The sequence below is a fragment of the Dendropsophus ebraccatus genome, chromosome 1, assembly GCF_027789765.1.
Source record: "Dendropsophus ebraccatus isolate aDenEbr1 chromosome 1, aDenEbr1.pat, whole genome shotgun sequence".
NCBI lineage: Eukaryota > Metazoa > Chordata > Amphibia > Anura > Hylidae > Dendropsophus > Dendropsophus ebraccatus.
The window spans coordinates 195,248,394-195,260,438 of NC_091454.1; the positions used below are offsets into that span (position 1 = coordinate 195,248,394).

Below are 12,045 nucleotides of genomic sequence, written 5' to 3' on the forward strand. Positions count from 1 at the left end.
AAGTGAAGTTGTTATAATAAGGGGAGAAGTGTGTGTAGCTAAACCTAATGCTGTGAAACCTTTGCTGTGAAAGTGTGACATCTACTGGTTGGAGTAGGGAACAGCGGCCTAACGTGATACTAGAGTGAGATACTTTTACCTAGGTGTAAGAAAAGAAAGAAAAACACATAGTGGGACACTATACTTCTACATAGATGTGTCAGGCCAATGGATTATGATTTTCCTTTACCATTAAAACAATTAGCAAGATATAATACAGCACCTCTGTCCTATCCTGCATTACACAGTCCACCCATTGATTAGAATGGGCACTATGATCACTTACTGCCCAGTTTCCCCACAGATTACAGCAGATCATTAGGGTTCTATGCGGGAGGCCACTTTAAGATCTGCTTATTGATCATTCTAACAAGCAAGGATTGTCCAAGGCCAAAAACCCCTTTAACCATGGAAGATGAATTATTATTGTCTCTGTGCTGCATTACAGAATAGATAACAATTTCCCTCCTGACATTAAGAATACAGAGTGAGTTTTCTTCTCTCCGGAATCCTTTCAGGTACGTAAGAACTTTCACCCTGTAACTCTGGTAATAGAATTTCTCCTGCGCCAACACTCAATTAGCATGATAAATAAGCAAATTCTTCCTCGGCTGCTTGTCATCTTTTGCTGACGTCAGCGTTAATGCGATTATTGTATTTTAGGCTGATTTAAAGAGCTGCTTGCTCTCCCTTAATATTAATAAGAGTAAGACATCTTCTATAGAGAACCAGCAAGCTGAAGAGCTGTGATTAAGCACTTTTGGAAGGCAACTTAACATTGTGTCAACATTTTTGCCTGGTTTGACACACTAGAAGGAGAATGAATAAATCCTGTTTATTAAAATTCTCCTTGTACTTATCAATTACCAGTAAGGTTAGTGTTATCACTGGACCCTCATAGAGTATTCTAGAAAGGTTCCAAAATCCTACATTTAGAAGACTCAATACCTTTGTAATATAGTATATTTTATTTTGACCATTGTGTCTGAAGGGGGGGGCAATTTGTATATGCCCATATAGGTAAGAGATTAAAGGGGTAGTTCATCCCCCCCAAAATTCTTCATATTAATTGGCGCCAGAAAGTGCAGGAGATTTCTAATTTACTTCTATTAAAAAATTTCAAGTCTTCCAGTATTTATCAGCTGCTGTATGTCCTGCAGGAAGGGGTGTATTCTTTCCAGTGACACAGTGCTCTCTGCTGCCACCTCTGTCCGTGTTAGGAACTGTCCAGAGCAGTAGAAAATCCCGATAGTAAACAACAAATGTGTAAATACCACCAAAGATATAACTCACACAATGCAGTCGGCATGTCATACACTAAAGCCCCTGTTACACAGGGCGACATAGAGGAGCAAATGAGTGCTGTCACCTCTTGTTTGCTCCTCGTTCCCTGCTCACTGCCGGCGCTATAACACGCATCGGCAGCGAGCGGGTGAGTGCAGGGGGGGAGGGGCGCAGGGAGGTGCTGGGAGGTGTCTCTATGGGCTGCCCAGATGATCTAGCGATCACCCGGGGTGATGGCTTCAGATTGCTGCTGTTACATTCGTTTGTCTTTCAACATGTTGAAAGACAAACAACAGCAACGATCAGCCGACATCATTCATGTCAGCTGATCCTTGCCTTCTATTACACGGGACAATTATCGGCCATGACAGACGATATCTGCCGAATACGGCCAATAATCATTCCGTGTAATAGGGCCTTTAGAAATCAATAGTTATTATCCTCCACTATTTGATCTTTCCCTCCTCCCGCACAGTATATGCTTTTGTCCCTCTTTACAGTGTTCGCAATCTGCCCTCCCTGAAGACTTGGATGTTTTCCCCTCTGTACATTGATCTGCTTCAATGTACAAAATCCTCTCTTTCAAACCATATACAAAGAAAAAAAATATCAAACATCATTCAAGCATTAAAAAAAAACATCTGGGTCCTGTAGTTGTCATAGACACATGTAATATTAAAAAAGCATTCTACTTTTCTTTTTTTCTTTTTTTTATATTCCTTTCCCCCGCTTCCCCCCAACCCAGATTTATGTATAAAGCAACAGGACATCCAGGTAGGTGAAGGCGTTACACTGGCTCTACAGAAGCAAATTGGCAGAAATGAAGGGGACGTCTGGGCAACCTGTTTCTCCTGCCCCTATAACCCCGCCCCTCTTCCCCCATGCCCCACCCCTTATCACGCATGCCTCCTCAGCCTGTGCTCAGCAAACTAAATGTGAGACAATGAACACATGGTCTCTGTCTCCTAAAGGGGGGCAGCAGAGGGAGCAGGAGACAGAACAGATTGCACAGAGGCCAGTTTTCTTCACTTCCTGAATGTCAGTCCACTACCAGTGCAGCAGAACTGTGCAGACACAGTAACACAACATTTTATAGAGGCATCCGTATAACTTTCAATTTATTTTTTAAGAGAAAATTTTTCCTATCCGGAGTTTCCCTTTAACAATTTTCTTGATTTTTAAGGAACAAAAGAGCAAGTTTCAGGCCAATCATGAGTCCCACACAAAAATATGGTTGTATTAGACTGGGCTTATATGGATTTACAAAATAAATCCAACAAAACGTTCAGCATAGAAAGTCAGTGTTCAATTGTATGAGCTTTACACACATAGAAACTATAGAAAAGACATCTTCTAGGTGTCAATCGATTTGATAAGGTTCCAGATAGAGAACTAAACTCTAATCTACTGTATTACAGCCAAAACACCCCTCGTCCATCTGTATTTCTTATGAATCGTAGAATGCCAACCCCCTCTTCTACCAGATATGATGGAGATATTACTCTCTGGAAATTAGGGCTTTGCAGAGCTTCAGTAAATTTCCTTTTGTGAAATGTAATCAGTGAAACAGAATTGAGCACATCCCAGAGATGTACTTATCCATAGCATTTATAGGAAACCAGAGACCTAAAGAACATGTTAGAAAGGAGACTTTGACCTTTGTATTATTAGCAGTAGCACTGTAGACACGTCAGTTCATGTCAGGGAGACATATAGCACATAATGTAGACACAAGATGGCAATGAAATGCTTCCTCTATACATAATTATATAGAAAAGGTTGATGTTGTATAGGGGTATTGTCTAAGATCAATAGATCGATCAGATTCCTTTCTGTAGTGTCTGCCTGGGAACTACTCCAACCTATGGAGCAACATGTGTTTCATTTCCTCCGCAGTGTCGGACTGGCCCATCGGAGCACCGGAGAATCCTCCGGTGGGCCCCCAGCTCAGAATCTGCAGTAACACTGACAGATTATTTCTCACTGGTTCTTCATTGGTGGACCCCCAGGATCATTTTTCTGGTGGGCCCCAGGAAATTGCAGTCTAATCTGCAGGTACCATTTTATACAGCAGACGAAGCTGAGGAGATTCATATAAAGTTTTCAAGCAAAAGTTAGAGAAAAACTTGTTATTTTTTTTTTTATTTCTGCTTAATTTGGGCTAAGTAGTCATGTGGGTGGTCCTACTCAATGACAGATAGCTGCCAATCACTGAGCAGGACCACCCACTTGACTCAACCAAGAATGAGACGAGATTTACATGAATAAATGATAGGTTACCCTGGAATTGTTCCAAAATTATATATCAATCCGCTCAGCTTATCCTGCTCTATGACCTGCTGCCTGCATTTAATGTGACAGTTTCTCTTTCATGTCTGGAGGCCCAGGTTATTTTCAGCCATTCATTGGATCTAAAGTAATTTCCAGCATCCCATCTAAAAGCAAGCGACCAGAATATCAGCATCAGTAATAATGGTTTCAGCTGATATTAAAGGGATTCTTCGACAAAAAAAAATACAAATCTTTCAAATCAACCGAAGTCAGAAAGTTATAGAGATCTGTAATTTACTTCTAATTAAAAAATCTCATGCCTTCCAGTACTTATCAGCTGCTGTATGTCCGGCAGGAAGTGGTGTATTCTTTCCAGTCTGACATAATGCTCTCTGCTGCCACCTCTGTCTGTAACAGGAACTGTCCAGAACATTTAAAGGTTTTCTATGGGGATTTGCTACTCTGGACAGTCCTTAAAAGACATTTTTTGTTCTTCAGGGTTCCCCTTCAAAGGAGGCAAAGGCTACACAGGAAAGGTTTATAATGACCATCAGTAGGAATGATGTATATCAACAGTACTTAAGATGCCAACCAACCCTGCTGAGTACAGTACCCATGCACAACATAGGAATGGCATTAAACATGTATTATCAGGTCTAGACTGGCCCACAGGGGAGCAGGGGAATCCCCCGGTGGGCCCTACCCATTGGTGGGCCCCTGAGCAGGAGATCTGCATCCCTGTTTAGCAGCTTCAGGATGACATATAATCCCCCAGTTAGCTTCATTGGACTTCACCTTCGTCTGCCCAGGCATGATGGGAATTGTAGTTTTGCAACAGCTGAAAGGCCGAAGGTTCCCCATCCCTGGCATAGAGTGTCTGACCAGTTACTAACAGTAAGGGAACATTGCCAGTCACATACACAGCACTGTGCAAAGTCGCTATAGAAATGGGAAAGGTTTGGCGCTGGGTATATCTGGTGAATTTAGGGTGGGCCGCTAGAATAAAATATTCCCTGGTGGGCCCAAGGTACCCCAGTCCAACACTGTGTATTATTTACTCTCCTCGCTGGCTTTACAGGGTTTAAGATTTCCTAGCGTATTTGGAAGAAATGACTACTAATAGACATGAATGTAGCATCACTTACATACCCAAATGTGGAGTTCATGTATATAGACTGCAGCAATACAAGGTCCAGGGTAATGGCTTCATGTCAATATCTGATTTGCAGAGGATTTCCCATAAACGTATGTTCATAATTCTCCTCGTAATGGAAGCTGTTGCTTTAATGCAGAGAAATTTCCTGTGTAAAGGCTGCAGCATTCTGCATTACAGAGAAGGTCTGGTCACCTTAACTATTAATCATGCACCTGGGCTGAGAACACTCTGCTGCATTACTGTCTGCTCTCCCGGCCTCCATTGTACATTATTAGCGATAGCTTCTGTGCTCAGTGGGAATGGAAGGCGATCTTAGCTAGGCCATCTGTCCCTCTCCTCTCCTGCCATGTCACCTTATGGATATGCCATTTTCCAGAATGACAAGTGACAATATTCACTCTCCGCCCTGCTCGGCTGCATTTTCATCTTCTTCTTCTGCAGCCCCGTATGGTGCAGGGGCCCCTTATTCTGCGCTTACCGGAGCAGGCTGCAAACTAGTACTGGGGAAATGACTAACACCACGTCCAGCCCTGTGTGTTTTAGACCAGATAGAAAGAAAAGTAAATATGGAAGAGATGATTTCCTCCCAACGTAATAAAATCCCTGCTCCAATATAGAGAGGATTACATTATAAGCTAGTCATATAAAGAATAGGGATATACTGACACTGAGAGGATTGCTTCCATAAACATAATGGGGGAGATTTGGTAATACTAGTCTGCCAGGGTCTCCTCCAGTACTGTATAAATGATATGCCTCAAGATTGTAAACACCATAAATATGGAGAAGAGTTAAAGGGGGATTCTTACCTTAAAGGGGTACTTTGGCAAAATATATATTATATACATACATACACTACCGTTCAAAAGTTGAGGGTCACATTGAAATGTCCTTATTTTTGAAGGAAAAGCACTGTACTTTTCAATGAAGATAACTTTAAACTAGTCCTAACTTTAAACAAATACACTCTATACATTGCTAATGTGGTAAATGACTATTCTAGCTGCAAATGTCTGGTTTTTGGTGCAATATCTACATAGGTGTATAGACCCATTTCCAGCAACTATCACTCCAGTGTTCTAATGGTACAATGTGTTTGCTCATTGGCTTAGAAGGCTAATTGATGATTAGAAAACCCCTGTGCAATCATGTTCACACATCTGAAAACAGTCTAGCTCGTTAAAGAAGCTACAAAACTGACCTTTCTTTGAGCAGATTGTGTTTCTGGAGCATCACATTTGTGGGGTCGATTAAACGCTCAAAATGGCCAGAAAAAGAGAACTTTCATCTGAAACTCGACAGTCTATTCTTGTTCTTAGAAATGAAGGCTATTCCATGCGAGAAATTGCTATGAAATTGAAGATTTCCTACAACGGTGTGTACTACTCCCTTCAGAGGACAGCACAAACAGGCTCTAACCAGAGTAGAAAAAGAAGTGGGAGGCCGCGTTGCACAACTAAGCAAGAAGATAAGCACATTAGAGTCTCTCGTTTGAGAAACAGACGCCTCACAGGTCCCCAACTGGCATCTTCATTAAATAGTACCTGCAAAACACCAGTGTCAACATCTACAGTGAAGAGGCGGCTGCAGGATTTTGGGCTTCAGGGCAGAGTGGCAAAGAAAAAGCCATATCTGAGACTGGCCAATAAAAGAAAAAGAACACAGACATTATACAGAGGAAGACTGGAAAAAAGTGTTGTGGACGGATGAATCCAAGTTTGAGGTGTTTGGATTACAAAGAAGAACGTTTGTGAGACACAGAACAAATGAAAAGATGCTGGAAGAATGCCTGACGCCATCTGTTAAGCATGGTGGAGGTAATGTGATGGTCTGGGGTTGCTTTGGTGCTGGTAAGGTGGGAGATTTGTACAGGGTAAAAGGGATTCTGAATAAGGAAGGCTATCACTCAATTTTGCAACGCCATGCCATACCCAGTGGACAGCGCTTGATTGGAGCCAATTTCATCCTACAACAGGACAATGACCCTAAATACACCTCCAAATTGTGCAAGAACTATTTACAGCAGAAGCAGCAGCTGGTATTCTATCGGTAATGGAGTGACCAGCGCAGTCACCAGATCACCACCCCATTGAGCTGTTGTGGGAGCAGCTTGACCGTATGGTACGCCAGAAGTGCTCATCCAACCAATCCAACTTGTGGGAGCTGCTTCTAGAAGCGTGGGGTGCAATTTCTCCAGCTTACCTCAACAGATTAATAGCTAGAATGCCAAAGGTGGGCAATGCTGGAATTGCTGCAAAAGGAGGATTCTTTGACGAAAGCAAAGTTTGATGTAAGAACAATGTTATTTCACATACAAATCATTATTTCTAATCTTGTCAATGTCTTGACTCTATTTTCACTTCATTTCACAACGTATGGTGGGGAAGTGTGACTTTTCATGGAAAACACAAAATTGTTTGGGTGACCCCAAACTTTTGAACGATAGTGTATATATATATATTTTAAATCAACTGGTGTCAGAAAGTTATACGAGTTTGTAAATGATGACTTCTATAAAAAAAAAATCTCAAATTACTTAGCTGCTGTATGGAAGTGTTGGATTCTTTCCAGTCTGACACAGTGCTCTCTGCTGCCACCTCTGTCCATGTCAGGAACTGTCAAGAGCAGGTACAAATCCCCCTAGAAAACCATTCCTGCGGTGGACAGTTCGTGTCACGGACAGAGGTGGCAGCATAGAGCACCGTGTTAGACTGGAACGAATCATCTCCGAAGCGGTGTCCTTCCTCAGCCATACCAGTGATTATGGGGGAGAAAGGAGGGTAAGTATAGTTTGTTTTGGAATCTTTGGAATACACCTTTTTGTTGGTCACTGGTTATCCATCTGCTTGAACCATAAGTGATCTGGTATAGTCAGTAGTGAAATACTGCAGCAAGTGCTCAGATCCTCAACAGCGCCACCGCAGTATGACTGAAGTATTGCACTATGCCAAGTATAATAAATAGACTATTCGTGGTTGTTCCCTGCCTCAGCTAAGTAATATTGTCCATAATGAAAGCTCTTTATAAACTCCATAATTCAAAATAGGTTTTCTAAACCAGCCCCCCTACAGATGTAGCAGCCAGCAAGCAAACATTCAGTACGCTTAGCTATAAAATAGTGCTGTGCACTACTTACTATACATAGCATAGTCATTCAAAAACTAAGTGTATGAACAGCAGGACGCTATACATTGGTAGAGTGCTGCACCACAACAAAGAGAACCATGAACATACCTTTAATGGCTGCAGCAAATGGAGAAACTTTTGCTTTGAGATTTAACACATCACCTCCCATTGAAATAAATGGTATATAACTTCATAAATCTTGTTTGTTTGTTACTTTTGTATTTAAAGTTTGCCTAAAGTTTGTGTGGTGTCCTACCACAGTTGTATACACCCTTTGCAAAAGTCTGTACTTATTGTACTTGTGTGGTGATGAAAGCAGTACTAAAGCTCGCCACTAGATGTCGCTGTATTGTATATGTGTATTTGGAAGCCGCACAGCTGAAGGATGTAAAGGGTTATTGTTTCTTTATGTGTCACCTCAATCTGCAGACCAGTAGGAACCTGTCAGAAAGTTATACAGATTTGTAAATGACTTCTATTTAAATATCTTGAATCTTCCAGTACTTATCAGCTGCTGTATGTCCTGCAGGAAGTTGTGTATTGTTTCCAGTTTTACACAGTGCTTTCTGCTGCCACCAGAGCAGGAAAGGTTTTCTATGGGGATTTGCTACTGCTCTGGACAGTTCCTGTCACAGACAAGGTGGCAGCAGAGAGCACTGTGTCATAATGGATACAATACACGCTTCCTGCAGGACATACAGCAGCTGATAAGTACTGGAAGATTAAAGATATTTAAACAGAAGTAATTTAAAAATCTGTATAACTTTATGACACCAGTTGGAGTACCTCTCTTAATATGCAAGGGGGAGACATAGAAGTCTGCTGGAGATGGTAATTGTATCTTTATTATTTTCTATTAACAAGATTATTCATGAAGTAAATGCGACAAGCACAAAAAAACAACAAAGAGATTGGAGAGCCATGGATCCTTATGTTAGCTGTTCTATAGGGTGCCATGAGTTGGACTGCTCCTAGCTCATTATTGATGGTCTGTCCTAATTTTATTAGGTTGGATAACCCATTTGGGTTAATTACAAATGTGAGGTAATAAAAGGTAAGTAAACACAGTAGGTAAGTACGCATGGTATGTATGTACGCACGGTAGGTAAGTATGCACGGTAAGTATGTACACAGCACTCATGAGCAGCCTTTTAGCCACCACTAGAGGCTGTGAGTATACTTTAGTATGGGAGAGTTTTAGAAATCTTGTCAACTGAATGAGTTTGGACAAAGTTCAGTTAATGAAACAGCAGCATACGTCCACTGGGTGCGGGTCATAAAACGTAATTGCTTCCTTGTGCACACCGTGATGACCTGGTTAACAGAGGACCCTGAACTAGTCCAAGAGCCGAAGAAGATTAATGTAGCATGTAAGAAAATGGGGAAATTACTCTTTTTTTATTTTGATTAGGAAATAAGCAGAAAGTCTTGGTTATGGTTTGAATCGGTATAAAATATATGTACTGGAAATTGGTATGAGAACAGTGCTTTGCTAATTTACTTCTGATGTCTTATATTAGGTATTGTGTTCATGCACTTTATGTATCACTTCATGTGTTAACAGGTGAAAAAAAAAGACATATTTTGGTATCATTTTACTGGGTGTGAACATAGCCTTAGGTATAGCCTTAAGCTGCCTGGAAAACATGGATAAAGCCATAGCCCATAGTTCTCCAGGACTCCCTAGGGCTGCATCCAACTTGTTCAGCCACCGGTAATCAAATGCCACACGCGCAATTTGCACTCATTTCTACTAACCTGACCTTCTATTGCATCAAATTACTTGGATAATTAGGTTTATCATTAGCAATAAATAGCACCAAGCATGATTTGTTCATAACCCTTGAGGAAGTTGTGTTTAGCGCCTGGTTCATGGTACCAAAATGGGTTGCTTTATTTGGGTTATATACGATACATGTTGTATGTGCTTTTATTTGTAATGGTTCATCTCTCCCTTAGCATATATTCGTATAGGGTAACTTTAGTATATGATTCCATTTTGTATTCTTATATAGCTTTGCCACTTATGTATTTGCATTATGCATTGGGTCGCATTGTAGTATAAATAGCAAAGAAATTTCCCAGTGTTCTTCCAGTGCAGTAAAACTTGTATTCTTTGTTAGCAGTCCAATGGCAGGTTAGACAGGACACAAAATGCCTATGCGCTTCAGGTGGATACTATCATAAGAAGCCAGGATTAGGGGAGGTGATCGCCCAAAACGAGTTGGAGTTTTGAGACTGTGTCTGGTGACGTGTGAAGTGGGATACAATGGAGGATGACCATGGACAATCAGCTGGACATGAAATGAGTAAAAGGAGGCACAGTTCTTGGCAAACAGATTATGCACATCAGATGGAGGCACAGTCACTTTATGGTAACAGACAAAATCATGGCTGGAATGAAGGGCACTGCTTGGGTAAACTAGGTCATGACTGTGGGGGCCTAAACAGTATGTGCTTTCCTCTTATCATTTCTATTTCATGACTTACATCATTTGTATTTTTTCAATTGAAGAAAGTCACTGTTAAATCTGCTCTTTTTTTGTTTGTTTGTTTGTTTAATACCACCCGTGCAGTTTTGGAGACCCCCTGCATGGATCCTGACTTCCTACGTGTTTTTTTTCACTAATTATAATTCTGTTTTGGGTTTATAAAGAAAAATTTATAAAAATCCAAACTTTAAAAAAAAAATATATGCTTTCCTCTAGCCTTCCATGAGGTTCTAGTCCCGAGAACCGTTACTGAAAGACACATGGTTAGCTCCCAGTGGATTTTCTGCAGAATGAAAGGTCCTCAATGAAACTAAGTTGCATAGCCCGCTGTGGGGTGCAGGTGTTTTGGTAATTCTGTATTATCTCTAGACCTGGTCTCAAGTTTTTAAAGGACCTAGGGCTATCTTTGGAGCTCTATATTCTTCTATAAGTCTTCAAGTTTAAACTAAATATGGGCTGTACGGCTGTAACACCTGGAGTCGTGGATCCACTGAACCGTCACTAGCGATGGCACTAACCTCACCAGGGAGCGGAGTCTAAGGGATGGACTTGCTGTGGCAGGCGACCCCCAGGTCGCTACCCCTGGCTTGGTTGCTAGTGACAGGCGAGGCGTGGCAGGAGCAGTAGGCAGGAGATAGTGCAGGCAGAGGTCTGTAGGCATAATTGCAGGTGGCAGGCAGTACTCAGGAACAATAGGAAGGCAGCGGACAGGGACTAGGGACCGGGACAGCGGACAGGAACAAGGAACAAGGACTGAGGTCAGGAACAACAGGGAGCTGGGCCAAACGCTATGGGAAGCATGTAGAGACTCCAACACCTGTGGTGGGGCAGGGCTGGAATTTATAGGAGAGTGTGTGAGCAGGAACAAACTAGGGACGGACTGCCCCTTTAAATCTGAAACAGCCGGCGCGCGCGCGCCCTAGGAGGCGGGGACGCGCGCGCCGGCCGGCACAGCGACGGACAGGAGCGGGGCTAGGTGAGGCGTCCCTGCATGTGGACACCGGCGGCTGCAGGACAGGGTGAGGGGGTGCGGCGGCGGTCCAGAGTGCGGGACGCTGCCGCAGTCCTGACAACGGCACATATAGTCCTTTCTTCATAGGAGTAACTGTACCCAATAGGGTCCTGGGCACTGAGGCCTAACTAATGGAAGTTGTCATATAGGGTTCTCCTCACTCTTCCTCTCTCTAAGCCAGCCCCTACTCAACTGAAACAGGTGAATTAGCTCAGCATCGCTTTGTCTGGGGGTTTTAGGCTTTAGATCTTGGGCTAATTCTAGATGCCAAACTTTTCAGGTTCTGCAACATTCTCTGAACCCGAACACTTGGCATTTTACTCCCAGTGGCTGGAGAAGTTGGATGCCACCCTAGGGAGTCCTGAAAAACATGGATACAGCCATAGGCATCCAACGTCTCCAGACACTGGGAGTCAAATGCGGAGCGTTTGGGTTCAGAGAACGTTGCCAAACCCAAACAATTTGGCAAGCCGCTCAACACTAGTAGAGACTCACGTACCAGCAGCAAAGAGGAAGCAAATTGGCTCATTTGGAGGGATGAAGTCCAGGGGTGTAGCCATGTAGTCATAGTCATTTATATCAACCCATAAGCTGAGCTAGACCTTACTTATTATTACATCCCTCTGAGTGACTGGTTACATTACTGTCAGGATCAGAGTCCAATA

At 42.4% G+C, this 12,045-nt stretch overlaps 1 long non-coding RNA gene across 2 annotated transcripts in view; it reads right to left on the reverse strand.

Annotated features, from left to right (window-relative positions):
- Nucleotides 1-12,045, reverse strand: part of LOC138783398 (uncharacterized) — a 172,122-nt gene that overhangs the window by 108,155 nt on the left and 51,922 nt on the right. The gene's annotated exons all lie outside the window — the stretch shown is intronic.